At 48.2% G+C, this 14,722-nt stretch overlaps 1 long non-coding RNA gene across 1 annotated transcript in view; it reads left to right on the top strand.

Annotated features, from left to right (window-relative positions):
• Window positions 1-13,814: 13,814 nt before the first annotated feature.
• Window positions 13,815-14,722, top strand: part of LOC119326807 — a 2,071-nt gene continuing 1,163 nt past the window's right edge. Inside the window, exon 1 of the long non-coding RNA XR_005158187.1 lies at window positions 13,815-14,702. This is a non-coding gene — a long non-coding RNA (uncharacterized LOC119326807). The remainder of the gene's footprint in view (window positions 14,703-14,722) is intronic.

The following is a 14,722-nucleotide window of genomic DNA, read 5'->3' as shown; positions in this document are numbered from 1 at the left end:
CCCTCCTCACGCCGCACATGGGAGGGGCGCATCTGTTCGATCCCCATCCTCTCGACGTGCCCGCGCCTGATGGCCGGCGCCAGCCGGCACCGAGCACCACACCTCCCGACTTTCGTCCTTGCGCCGCTGTCCTCGCCCAAGACCTGGCGGGATCTCGCGCCTCCCCGATGCAGCCTCGTCGTCCTCGTCTCCTCCTCGCCCGACGCGACCTCGACTCCACCTCGCCGGACTGCCTCCCCGTCTTCGGCAACGCACGTCGTCCCCGTCCTCCTCCCCGAGCACCGCTGCCTAGACCCCACGGCCCCGTGGTGAGGCCCCGACAACTCCTCCTCCTCCCCTGCTCCGGCCACTTCGGCCATGGCCTCGCTCACCGGCGCCCGCACGCGCACCGGCCGCCCTGACCGCGTCCTGTACTGCGTCGTCGCCAACGTCGGAGCTCTTCTCTCGTGCGCGGTGTGCCTCTTACCGCACCGTGTCTCCCCGCTCATGCCCGCCCCTCCGGTTGCGCAGCCCCGTGCCCGTCCCTCATGCTCCCGTGCCGTGTCGCTCGCCGTCGTTCCCGGCCGGCCGGCCTGCCGCGCCGGCGGCCCCCATCTGTGCGCAGGCGTAGCCCCTGCCGATTGCGCCTCTGCCAGATTATGCAGGCCCCTGCTAATTGGGGGTTAGATTAGCACTAACCCCCTCCTGTTAGTTACTAACATTGGGCCTTGCCCCTGTTTGAATTTTAAAAAAGATATCTTCAAGCATAAATAAATAGATAAAATATTAATTAATTAATTAACCAATTAAATTTAACTTAATTAATTCTGTTTAGACTAACCTAATCATTAGGTAAACTAATTAACTCTGTTAACTAGCCTGCTAACTAAACAGACTATTACATGTGGGACCCCCCGTCAGCTTGACTGGTCAACGGTCAAAGCTGACCGCTGACATCACCCCGACATCATGCTGGCATCATAATTACATTTTCTTATTTAATTAATTCTGTTAATTCTAAAAATGATTTAAATCTATAAAAATTAATATAAAATAATCCGTAGATCAGATGAAAATACTTTGTACATGAAAGTTGCTCAGAACGACGAGCGAATCCGGATACGCAGCCCGTTCGGCCGCCACACATCCCTAGCATAGCAAACACGCAGCTTTTCCCCTCCGGTTCATCTGTCCGAAAATGCGGAACACCGGGAATACTTTCCCGGATGTTTTCCCCCTTCGTCGGTATCACCTACTACCGTGATTGGGCACACCTAGCATCGTTACTTGTCATCTCATGCATCGATATGCATCTGTTTGCATGGTATTCATTGTTTCTTCCCCCTCTTCTCTTCGGTAGACTACGAGACCGACGCTGCTGCTGCCCAGTTCGACTACGTAGTTGACGACCCCTCCTTCTTGCCAGAGCAACCAGGCAAGCTCCCCCTTGATCACCAGATATCACCTATTTTTCTCTATACTGCTTGCATTAGAGTAGTGTAGCATGTTACTGTTCGGTTACTCCTATTCTGTTGCATAGCCTGTCATTGTTGCTACAGTCATTGATACCATACCCGCAATCCTAAATGCTTAGTATAGGATGCTAGTTTATCATCATTGGCCCTACATTCTTGTCAGTCTGCCTTGCTATACTATTGGGCTGTGATCACTCGGGAGGTGATCACGGGTATATACTATACATATATACATACTATAGATGGTGACTAAAGTCGAGTCGGCTCGAGGAGTACCCGAGAGTGATTCACGGATTGGGGGCTGAAAGGACCTTTGTCCCGATGGCCCTCTGTGTGGATCTTTTTGGCGGAGCGACAGGGCAGGTTGACACCACCTAGGCGAGAGGTGGGCCTGGCCCTGGTCGATGTTCGCGGTTGCTTCATAATAACACGCTTAACGAGATCTTGGTATTTGATCTGAGTCTGGCCACTGGCCTATACGCACTAACCAACTACGTGGGGAAGATATGGGCACTCGACGTCGTGGTATCAGCCGAAGCCTTCTTGGCGTCAGCGACGGAGCGGCGCGCGCCAGATTGGACCGCGTAACGTGACTTCCTTTGTAATGGAGGTTGCTAGGTCTGCTTCTGGCCGCCCACGCAACATGCAGGTGTGCAATGGGCGATGGGCCCAGACCCCTGCGCGCATAGGATTTAGACCGGCGTGTTGGCCTCTCTGTTGTGCCTAGGTGGGGCTGCGACATGTTGATCTTCCAAGGCCGGGCATGACCCAGGAAAGTGTGTCCGGCCAAATGGGATCGAGCGTGTTGGGTTATGTGGTGCACCCTTGCAGGGAAGTTAATCTATTCGAATAGTCGTGTCCCTCAGTAAAAGGACGACCCGGAGTTGTACCTTGACCTTATGACAACTAGAACCGGATACTTAATAAAACACACCCAGACAATTTCCACAGACAACCCGGTGATCGCTTTTCCAAGGGCGACGAGGGAAGGATCGTCGGGTAGGATTATGCTATGCGATGCTACTTGGAGGACTTCAATCTACTCTCTTCTACATGCTGCAAGACGGAGGCTGCCAGAAGCGTAGTCTTTGATAGGACTAGCTATCCCCCTCTTATTCTGGCATTCTGCAGTTCAGTCCACTGATATGGCCTCCTTACACATATACCCATGCATATGTAGTGTAGCTCCTTGCTTGCGAGTACTTTGGATGAGTACTCACGGTTGCTTTGCTCCCTCATTTCCCCCGTTTTCCTCTTCTTCCCGGATGCCGTAACCAGACTTTGGAGCCCAGGAGCTAGACACCACCGTCGACGACGACTACTACACTGGAGGTGCCTACTACTACGTGCAGGCTGCTGACGACGACCAGGAGTAGTTTAGGAGGATCCCAGGCAGGAGGCCTGTGCCTCTTTCGATATGTATCCCAGTTTGTGCTAGCCTTCTTAAGGCAAACTTGTTTAACTTATGTCTGTACTCAGATATTGTTGCTTCCGCTGACTCATCTATGATCGAGCACTTGTATTCGAGCCCTCGAGGCCCCTGGCTTGTAATATGATGCTTGTATGACTTATTTATGTTTTTAGAGTTGTGTTGTGATATCTTCCGTGAGTTCGTGATCTTGATCGTACACGTTTGCGTGTATGACTAGTGTACGATTGAATCGGGGGCGTCACAAGTTGGTATCAGAGCCGACTGCCTGTAGGAATCCCCCTTTCCAACTCCTTGGCCGAAGTTGAGTCTAGTCATTGCAAAACCTTTACTAACATGGCTATGCGGCCCATGGGCCCACGTCGCCATTGGGTGGTATTATGATCTTTGACTCCTCATCTATGCTCTGGGACTCGGATCTCTCTTCTACTCGGGTTAAATGATTTTGCTAACTCTAGCTTTAGGTTCTCGTAACTATTTCTCCCGAAGAGCCCTCGTTCCGGAAGATCACCTGCTTCGTCGGAAGATTCTGAGGATATCCCTCGATATTTTCCCAAAGACCCTTGTGTTCATCGCCTTTGCAATTCACTGCCACCGATATATCCCTATGGATATCTGCATGCGCTTGTCATTCTCATGATCATTTCTCGTCGCTCTTGTTGTTACAAGATGCCTCTAAATATTCGCTATTGTCCCGAGAATCCTTTGAGTTTACTCTCTTGCAGTTTTATTTCGCATGAAAACCCTTACAGGTTTTCCTCACATTTATCGAGGATCCATTCTTCTCAATTGTTCATGTGTCTCACATAATTCTTCGGAATACTTTTCGATCTTTCGAAAATCCTCTGCAGCATATTACTTTTGAAACTCTTGCCTGCTTGCATTATGGTTAATCCCATATGATTAGTAGTCCTCGTTAACATCCCTTGTCTTAGTCATTTTGAGGCTATCGATTCAATGTATGTGTACACATGCAGTCATCAGGTTATCCTTTTTAAGATTATCTTTCTGGCTCAGGCGTCATTCCGGACATGAGTTGGTTCTCGGCAATTCAAACCTTTACTGATTGTCCAACTAAGTGTTTTCAACTTATCCATCCTTGATCAGAGCTTCTGCTTCTGATCCTTCGTTTTGGAAAACCATAATTTCTTTCTATTTAAGCATCAGACTAATCAGGTGATTCTTGAATCTGATGCCTCTGCATTCTTTATTCCTTTGAGTGAGTACCGATACTCACATCAGCTCCGTTGTGGATCGCCCGATCCATTGTTGGATTTTATCTGACAATGTCCTTCATATTCAATCACCTTGTGAGTTCTTCCCCTGATACATAATGCATTTGGTAAATTGTATCCTCTCCTTTTGTCACCCATGCTCTACTATCGAGCTTGTGTTAATTACTATTGAAGTTTGTGGTATATGTCCCTAAGATGCCCTGATGGGTTGAACCTACGCGTTCCCTAATCCGTGTGAACCCGAAAGATTTCACGGGTCATACTTATCTGGTATTGCACCAGGTAAAACTTTCGACAACTAATGTCATTTTTGAAATACGAGAGGTGAATGGAAGGTTATGCATTGGGGAAGTGGGAGTCGACCTTGAACTTTGTGTTCATGCCCATGGACACGATGTAGATCTTATCATGCAAGCTTCTCTTAAAATTAATTATTTCCTTGTTGTAAGTTCAAATTATATTTGGGATCTAGTCTTTTGCAATCTTGGTTCCGGCCATATTGATATTCTTTGATTCCTTTTCTCGGACAAATTGAAGTACTTGTCTTCTGCAGATCATTACACCTATCCAACCTCTATTCTGCTCTACCTTTGAGTATACCCTCTGGTATCTCGAGAATATCACGAAACTACATAACTTCTTATGAGTTCTTCGTCAACTATTATTCTCGTCGATTCCAATTTTCCCCCGGGTTTTGAGTTATTAGTCACTCGAGAACATCGATAAGTGAATCGATTCCGCACTCCGATTCAATACTCTAAGTAATTTTCATTGCTTATGAGTTTAATAATCCTTCAAGTCATTCCTAGCCTGATCGGCTATATCCTTATTGTGCAACTTTTTAACTGTGCTAGCTGGTCCTTATTCTCGGAGCACCACTTTCGACGATGAGCTAAGCTTACGTCGATTTTCCTTGTCATATCATTTCGCCTGGAACAGCAAGCTTGATTTTGAGCTTGTGTCGTACTCGTGGTTCCAATAACCTTTCGCTTCATCAGTCCTTTGACTTGATGTCATCGCCGATCGATTACACCTCCGTGAAATCTCTCGACAAATGTGTCATGACCATCATCAACATTCTGAGCTCTTCCAGGATATCAATTGAATTCATGATGAGAAATACCATCCTTGCCCTCGATGATTTGTGTTGTCATCGACCACCTTATTGCCTTCCCTCCAACACAAACTTGTTTTGTGTTCTGTGTTATACCTTGGGTTCCTTGCTATCCAGCATTTGTTCTTCCTTACCTTGGAGTATTACCATCTTTTATGTCAAGAATGTTGTGAGAATTTCACCACCTCTTAAAAATTCTTGATATAGTAATACTTCTCGTCATCTTCGTTCATTTCTTGGTCCCCATGTTGTTCCAACCGGAATACTGACAATTGAACTATGATGAGTGAATTCAAAACTTCTAGCAACCCTATTGTTTTGAAGTGAATGGCCGATAGTTTCATTCTAAGTCTTTTGGTTATCAAATCACCATTCTAACATTGATTGTGCTACTTAGTCCATACTTCTAGGTGCACTTTCAATCAATGTTTAATTGTGGATGTTTTTCCTCGAGCATACATCATTGTATCATTTGATCTGACTAATGTTATCTCCTTGTTCACATAATTGTGGAAATCCATCTTTTTGGAAATCTCAATGAATTGTCGCTGAGTTCATCAGCCACCTCCCCATTCTCTCCTTGGTTTAATGATGAACTCTTGTCTCGGAACTCACCTCCATAGTTCATTTCCCGAGAATCTCACATTGTCATCTCGTCAATTGGTGTCGCACCTTCTCTTCCCAGGCATCCTAAGTCTGAGGTATCCTGACACCAATCAGATCTGAATCTCGGTCGGATATGATGGTTGGAACATATTTTCGAAAGTTATAACATTGGTATTTATATAGCCCGGTAAGGTGATGTCATACCTAGCACACCTGCTCGGGGGACCCATTGTTAGGTTCTTCCCTTTTTAGCAAGGTTAACCATTCTTCCATGAGGAAATTGTAAGGCTTATTCTATAAGTTGTTCCTGATGGATCCTTTGTGCATCCAAATTCTGACCCTTACTTGATGACAATGTCAATGCTATCTCGATGCATGTTTGTGGTACTCCGATTTTCAACAAGAACATTTGAAGCCCAATGCTAAATGTTTCTTGATCAATTATCCAAACAGCGTTTCCTGGGTAATGTCATGAAATTTCTCTCCCCTTACCTAAAGGGTTTTCTACATTATATCTTGTCATGGATATCATGCTCTGCTTGTCCTTGGGAAGGATATACTACTAAAATATGTGTTTAAACACATTTTCCTTTCCATTATTTTGTTTAATCTGATAATCATACTATCATTTCCATTGTTCTGTTTAACCTTTCCAGTAATCAGACTTAACCAAGTAGTGATAATTCCCTGCTTAGGTAAGCACCTCGTTGTACCACTCTGTCAGTAAGACCCTGTTACTATTGTTGATGACATTTCGGTAACCACCGATGGACGAGAACTTTGCCTATTGGTCCGCCTCGTTCAACGAGCAGGAGAATGGTTCTCTTCGTCCCTCGCCCTTTGTACCAATGTTGTTGCCAACATAACTGATAGGCTATCCTCCGACATACCTTTCTACCGTAACCGTGCAAGATGTCACCGCTCCCTCTACTTTTAACCACATGGTGGGCCCATAACCCACAGTTCCACAAGATCGAAACCTGACTCTCCTGTACACCCCATGTTCCCAAGGTTGTTCCTCGCGCGTGGCCTCGTATGTAATTCACGAGCCACCTTCCGAGAGATCATCAATTCTGGTATCAGACACAATGCTTGTCCTTGTTGCTCTGAACCCCTTACACGCCCTGTAGCAGGCATCGAATGATTGCCTACCCGCTCGAAACTTCTCATGGTACCTACTTACTTTGCTCTCGATATTGTCTTAAGTTTCCATTCGGGAGTTACTTTCCGCCACCATCCCCGATGTTATCAACCAGATAGTTAACCTTTCGGAGGTCCGTTTTTCCAAAGTTACCCCTTGTCTTCATATGTACAATGAAAACTCCAAAGAAAGGATCACGACTTCATCATGATGACCTGAAACAGAGAAATGAAGACATCAACATAATGGATCGACCTCTTCAAAAAGGACAACGAAGACCGAGAAGACCTGTTAGAATTTCGTAACCAAATCCCTTCCCCTTACTCCCCTCCTAAATCTCGGGACGAGATTTCTTGTAGTGGAGGAGAATTGTGACGCCCGGATAATCAGACTACAGTAATCCCACGTTAACGATGCCACGTCACCCAGGTTACTGTTGCTAATCTATCGTTAGATCAAAACTGGTCCAAAATTCAAATTCAAAGTTTGGTACATAATAAAAAATTTCAAACATTAAAATAAAAATGTTCGGTTTGTACTAAATATTGCATATGTAAATATGGTGTAATAAACAAATTTTATAAAATGCCTAAATAATTTAAATTTAAAAAAAAATAGAAAAGAAAATAAATAAAATAAAGAAAATACAATAGAGAAACAAAGCCCCTTGCTGGGCCCTGGCCCAACTCCCACCCTGGCCCGACCGGCCCACCCCACTCTCCATATCCCACTATCGGCCGAAACCCTAGCTGCCCACGATTCCACTCCCCCCACTCGCTCGATCCCCCACTCCCCCTCGTTCCCTCCTCACGCCGCACATGGGAGAGGCGCATCTGTTCGATCCCCATCCTCTCGACGTGCCCGCGCCTGAAGGCCGGCACCAGCCGGCACCGAGCACCGCACCTCCCGACCTCCGTCCTTGCGCCACTGTCCTCGCCCAAGACCTGGCGGGATCTCGCGCCTCCCCGACGCAGCCCCGTCGTCCTCGTCTCCTCCTCGCCCGACGCGACCTCGACTCAACCTCGCCGGACAGCCTCCCCGTCTCTGGCAACGCACATCGTCCCCGTCCTCCTCCCCGAGCACCGCTGCCTAGACCCCACGGCCCCGTGGTGAGGCCCCGACAACTCCTCCTCCTCCCCTGCTCCGGCCACTTCGGCCATGGCCTCGCTCACCGGCGCCCGCACGCGCACCGGCCGCCCTGACCGCGTCCTGTCCTGCGTCATCGCCAACATCGGAGCTCTGCTCTCGTGCGCGGCGTGCCCTTACCGCACCGTGTCTCCCCGCTCGCGCCCGCCCCTCCGGTTGCGCAGCCCTGCGCCCGTCCCTCATGCTCCCGTGCCGTGTCGCTCGCCGTCGTTCCCGGACGGCCGGCCTGCCGCACCGGCGGCCCCCGTCTGTGCGCCGGCCTAGCCCCTGCCGGTTGCGCCTCTGCCAGATTAGGCAGGCCCCTGCTAATTGGGGGTTAGATTAGCACTAACCCCCTCCTGTTAGTTACTAACATTGGGCCTTGCCCCTGTTTGAATTTTAAAAAAGATATCTTCAAGCATAAATAAATAGATAAAATATTAATTAAATAATTAACCAATTAAATTTAACTTAATTAATTCTGTTTAGACTAACCTAATCATTAGGTAAACTAATTAACTATGTTAACTAGCCTGCTAACTAAACAGACTATTACATGTGGGACCCTCCGTCAGCTTGACTGGTCAATGGTCAAAGCTGACCGCTGACATCACCCTGACATCATGCTGACATCATAATTACATTTTCTTATTTAATTAATTCTGTTAATTCTAAAAATGATTTAAATCTTTAAAAATTAATATAAAATAATCCGTAGCTCGGATGAAAATACTTTGTACATGAAAGTTGCTCAAAACGACAAGACGAATCCGAATACGCAGCCTGTTCGTCCGCCACACATACCTAGCATAGCAAACACACAACTTTCCCCCTCCGGTTCATTTGTCCGAAAACGCGAAACACCGGGAATACTTTCCCGGATGTTTTCCCCCTTCGTCGGTATCACCTACTACCGCGATTGGGCACACCTAGCATCGTTACTTGTCATGTCATGCATCAATATGCATCTGTTTGCATGGTATTCATTGTTTCTTCCCCCTCTTCTCTCCGGTAGACTACGAGACCGACGCTGCTACTGCCCAGTTCGAGTATGGAGTTGACGACCCCTCCTTCTTGCCAGAACAACCAGGCAAGCCCCCCCCCTTGATCACCAGATATCGCCTATTCTTCTCTATAATTCTTGCATTAGAGTAGTGTAGCATGTTACTGTTCGGTTACTCCTATTCTGTTGCATAGCCTGTCATTGTTGCTACAGTCATTGATACCATACCCGCAATCCTAAATGCTTAGTATAGGATGCTAGTTTATCATCATTGGCCCTACATTCTTGTCAGTCTGCCTTGCTATACTATTGGGTCGTGATCACTCGGGAGGTGATCACGGGTATATACTATACATATATACATACTGCAGATGGTGACTAAAGTCGGGTCGGCTCGAGGAGTACCCGCGAGTGATTCATGGATTGGGGGCTGAAAGGACCTTTGTCCTGACGGCCCTCTGTGTGAATCTTTGTGGCGGAGCGACAGGGTAGGTTGAGATCACCTAGGCGAGAGGTGGGCCTGGCCCTGGTCGGCGTTCGCGGTTGCTTCATAATAACACGCTTAACGAGATCTTGGTATTTGATCTAAGTCTGGCCACTGGCCTATACGCACTAACCAACTACGCGGGAAAGATATGGGCACTCGACGTCGTGGTATCAGCCGAAGCCTTCTTGACGTCAGCGACGGAGCGGCGCGCGCCAGATTGGACCGCGTAACGTGACTTCCTTTGTAATGGAGGTTGCTAGGTCTGCTTCTGGTTGCCCACGCAACGTGCAGGTGTGCAATGGGCGATGGGCCCAGACCCCTGCATGCATAGGATTTAGACCGGCGTGCTGACCTCTCTGTTGTGCCTAGGTGGGGCTGCGACGTGTTGATCTTCCGAGGCCGGGCATGACCCAGGAAAGTGTGTCTGGCCAAATGGGATCGAGCGTGTCGGGTTATGTGGTGCACCCCCGCAGGGAAGTTAATCTATTCGAATAGCCGTGCCCCTCGGTAAAAGGACGACCCGGAGTTGTACCTTGACCTTATGACAACTAGAACCGGATACTTAATAAAACACACCCAAACAAGTTCCACAGACAACCCGGTGATTGCTTTTTCACAGGGCGACGAGGGGAGGATCGCCGGGTAGGATTATGCTATGCGATGCTACTTGGAGGACTTCAATCTACTCTCTTCTACATGCTGCAAGACGAAGGCTGCCAGAAGCATAGTCTTCAATAGGACTAGCTATCCCCCTCTTATTCTGGCATTCTGCAGTTCAGTCCACTGATATGGCCTCCTTACACATATACCCATGCATATGTAGTGTAGCTCCTTGCTTGCGAGTACTTTGGATGAGTACTCATTGTTGCTTTGCTCCCTCTTTTCCCCCGTTTTCCTCTTCTTCCCGGATGCCGTAACCAGACTTTGGAGCCCAGGAGCTAGACGCCACCGTCGACGACGACTACTACACTAGAGGTGCCTACTACTACGTGTAGGCTGCTGACGACGACCAGGAGTAGTTTAGGAGGATCCCAGGCAGGAGGCATGCGCCTCTTTCGATCTGTATCCCAGTTTGTTCTAGCCTTCTTAAGGCAAACTTGTTTAACTTATGTCTGTACTCAGATATTGTTGCTTCCGCTGACTCGTCTATGATCGAGCACTTGTATTCGAGCCCTCGAGGCCCCTGGCTTGTAATATGATGCTTGTATGACTTATTTATGTTTTTAGAGTTGTGTTGTGATATCTTCCCGTGAGTTCTTGATCTTGATCGTACATGTTTGCGTGTATGATTAGTGTACGATTGAATCGGGGACGTCACAATGAGATCATATGTCATACTTTCTGTTTTCCCCACCGAGGTTTTTGGGAAAGTATAATGACATATTTATTGTCCTCTTGATTCTATGTGTTTTGTCATATTGAGTGGAAAGAGGCAATAATCATTTATGTTGCACCATTTTTTTTCTTATTTTCTCACTGGGTTTGCAGGAGTTTTTGGCAACATATCAAACACTATGTTCCTCACATTTTCCCCACGGGGTTTTTGGAGGAACTTATATACATATGATGATGATACCACTTGGACAAGCGGGAGATTAGGTGGAGTGTTACAATTAAACAAATGTTTTAATTGGAAGGGAATCTCCCCTTGCCAACTGCAGCCTGTTAGCAACCGGCATGACCCTTCCATTGATCTTGCTAACCGACGCTATTCGTGTCCCTCTGTATCATCGCGTCCCTACGGGACCTATATATATTGTGTAACTGAACCATCAATAAGAAATACAGTTCGATTCATTTGTTGTCTCTCGTTTGTCTCTCGGTTTTACTTTTTAACAGTGTTGATATTCGGGGTTTGGCCCGACATTGTGTTTTCTTTTACCTATGTACATTTATATCATTATACACTATTCTTTTCCGTGTACATTCATATCATTATACACAAAATATTGTACTAAAAAGTGATGCTCTAATGTTCATCTATGTTATGGAGTTGGTTCTTTTGAAGTTAAAGTAGTATGCGTTTGTGTGATGCTCTTCTCAGGTTTTAACCTTCATCTACAAACATACATGCCACCCACTAAATTCAGATTTCAGTGTAGGCTTAGGATAGGGGGTGGATCATTCATTGTGTCGTGTTCAGAATTAGAGCTCGAGAGTAAAAGGGAAATAATTAAATACCAGGTTGTATAGAGTTGCTATCATTTTGAATAATAATGATGCTCTAAATGACCTTTATTGCGTATATTTTGTGCTCATCGGAGAAAAAAGGTGCAAACATTGCTAAAAAAAATACATCTTTAACTGGTCTATACATCTTATACAAATATGTTTTTCTTTTTCAAACTCAGATTTCTCATTGTGATAACTATATTTTCAACTAAAACAATGCTTCCTTAGATGGCATGTACATGTTATACAAATATATATAAAACAAAATTCAAACTCGGATTTTGCAGTGTAATAAACACATTTTAACACATGGGCTTTCTACTATCAATATCGAATATGTCTCTGCAAAACAAAACTATTGTCATCGACAATATGGATTTAGCGAGTCTCTGCGCCACTTGGCGCAACGGGTCAACTAGTAACAATAATTTCAGACGATGGTCTAAGGGCCTGCTTAGATCCAAGAGAGACTAAAATAGTCTCTTTTAGAGGCTAAAGTTCCAAGCACCCCTGACTAAAGAGAGGCTAGAACTAGTCTTGAGGCTAAAAGATTTTAGTTATAGGAAACCTACTAAAATATGTATTAGCCCTCTCTCTCCTCATTTAATTCCTCTCCTTTAACACATGCGAGTTCTGGATTGAATGGTTTGAAGGATAATAAATGCTCAATAACTTGATTTTAATCTCTTTAGTATTTGGATCCAAGCATGGGTGAGGCTAGCAAGTTTTAGTCCCACTACTTTTAGTCATGAGACTAAAACGTATCCCAACACCCTTTAATATATAAGGATGCTAGGCGACCCGCCCTCTCGAGTGCTCCCTCGATTTCGTGCCGTTTTGACCCTTTGATTGGGCCTGGTCGAGTCTAACGCTATTCTGCCAGCCTTTTGATTTTTACAGTCTGTTTTGACCTTCGTGGACAACGATGACTCGTGGGCTCGAGTAGGCCTTCGATTGGCTGGGTTAAATTCCCTCGCGCGAGCCACTCCTGCTATATGTCGCGTGTCGCCTCGCGCGCAGATCGGGTCTTGCATCCCGGGGGCGCCGTGAGGGGTTGGCAGGCACGTATACACCCAATTTCTGCATCGCGCATGTACGGTACCGATGACGGGTGGGCCGGTGCTACGCTGGTCCCGCGCGTAGCTGCATGTCTCATGGTGTGGGTTAATTTCTCCGGTCAACCGCTTTTGGAGGGTCGTGCGTTGTGGACACTACTATAGCTGGCCAAACGGGCCGTGCTAACTGGGCCGGCCCGGTAGCACGCAGGCCTGGCATGACCCAGGCACGGCACGGCCCGGGCTAAACGGGCCAGGCCCGGCACGCGGCACGCCATGAGCTGTGCCTGGGCCTGGAGGCTAGGCACGCGGGCCGGCACGGCACGGCCCGTTTATGTTTTTTTGAAAAATATAAATATGTATGTCCTATATAAATACCGAATACTCTAATATGTTTAATATTTTCATAGTGCATGCGTATTTTATTAGTGCTTGAATTAAGTAGTAGTAGTGTTATAGTGTAGTCTTTGTATTTTTTATTCTTTTGTAATTATAGAGTATGTCTTGTATTCTTTTATTCTTTTAGATGGGAGTTTTAATGATGTATATGTGCTAATAAAACTCTAGATTTATCTCACATAATAGTCTACCAGATTTTGCAATTTTCCAATTTTTTTGGCCTTTTTTTTGCAGTTTTCAGAGGTATTGCGAAGAAAAAGAAAAAAATCGCGCCAGACGGCCCAGCGTCCTCCAACGGGCCGGCGTGCCTGGGCGTGCCGCGTGCCGGCCCATGTAGACTATGTGCCGTGCCTGGGCTGCTAGCTCCCGCCCGTGGGCCGGCACGGCACGGTTCGGTTATTATTCGTGCCGAGACGGGCCGTGCCGTGCCAGGCACGTTTACGGCGGGCCGGGCCGTGCCGGGCCGGGCCGGCCCGTTTGGCCAGGTATAGACACTACAGCGCGTCGGAGGGGTCAGCCAATGCGTGTCCACCCGGCTTCTGCACCCGCCTTTGGTCTGTCGCGATGACGGGTGGGCTCTTGTGTCGTCGCGTCGTGGTGTTAGATTGTTGTGAAGCTGCTTCTGCGCCGTGCTCTGCCTGACTCCTGCGCCCTGCCCCATGCCGCGTCTCGTCTACAGCAGCAGGAGCGGCAACCCTCTCTCCTCCTCGCTCCTCCCTTCCTCGTCGACACAGCCGCCGCGCCACCTCGCTCCTCCGGTCCTCCCTTCCCCCCCGCAGCCCCAGGAGCTCTGTCGCCTCTTTCGACGAGATCCACCGCCTCCCGAGGTCCTTATCCACCCCAGTTCACGAGGAAGCCGCGGGAGGAGGAGAGCCCTCGTCACGAGGAAGCCGCGGGAGGAGGAGCTAAACCGGGCGTCGTCGGCCGAAGGAGGAGAGGTGCGGATGCCAGCCATGGAGGCGGATCGGCTCGCCTCCGCCGCGTCGTGAGCGCCGCCGCTGCCTCTGCATCCACCTTGCTCCGCATAGCAGCATGTGTGCGGAATCGGGGACAGGCGACCACGAGCAGATGGCGTCGGCGACAACGGCAACACGCACGGTGCGCGAAGTCCGGTAAGATGGGCGCGGCCTCACCGTAGGCGTTTCAGGATGGCGTGCCCGACGGCTCGGAACGCGCCCGCTCGGCGCACAGGAGGTATGCCTCGGAGCACGCCGGCGACAACGCGCACCGCAAGGCCCCGGAGCAGCCCAGCCAGTATAGAGCCCCTCCGTACAGGAGGGACCCTGGCGCCAACACAGCCAGCAACGGCGATGCGTATGAGAGCTCCGCGCTGGAGGGCAGCAACGAGCACATCGCGCAGCACAAGGAGGTGAGCTGTGCGCAGGATCTGCACCGACGCAAGGTGTCTCTGCATAGCAGCATGTGTGCGGCGGCGGGGACAGGCAACCACACGCAGATTTTGGGGAGCGACACGATGCCAAGGTGAACTTCCCCTCCGCTCC

This window comes from Triticum dicoccoides, chromosome 6B (assembly GCF_002162155.2).
Source record: "Triticum dicoccoides isolate Atlit2015 ecotype Zavitan chromosome 6B, WEW_v2.0, whole genome shotgun sequence".
In the NCBI taxonomy this organism is placed as follows: Eukaryota; Viridiplantae; Streptophyta; class Magnoliopsida; order Poales; family Poaceae; genus Triticum; species Triticum dicoccoides.
Note: the sequence above shows the minus strand (reverse complement) of the source record. Positions and strands in the feature narration are given on the sequence as shown.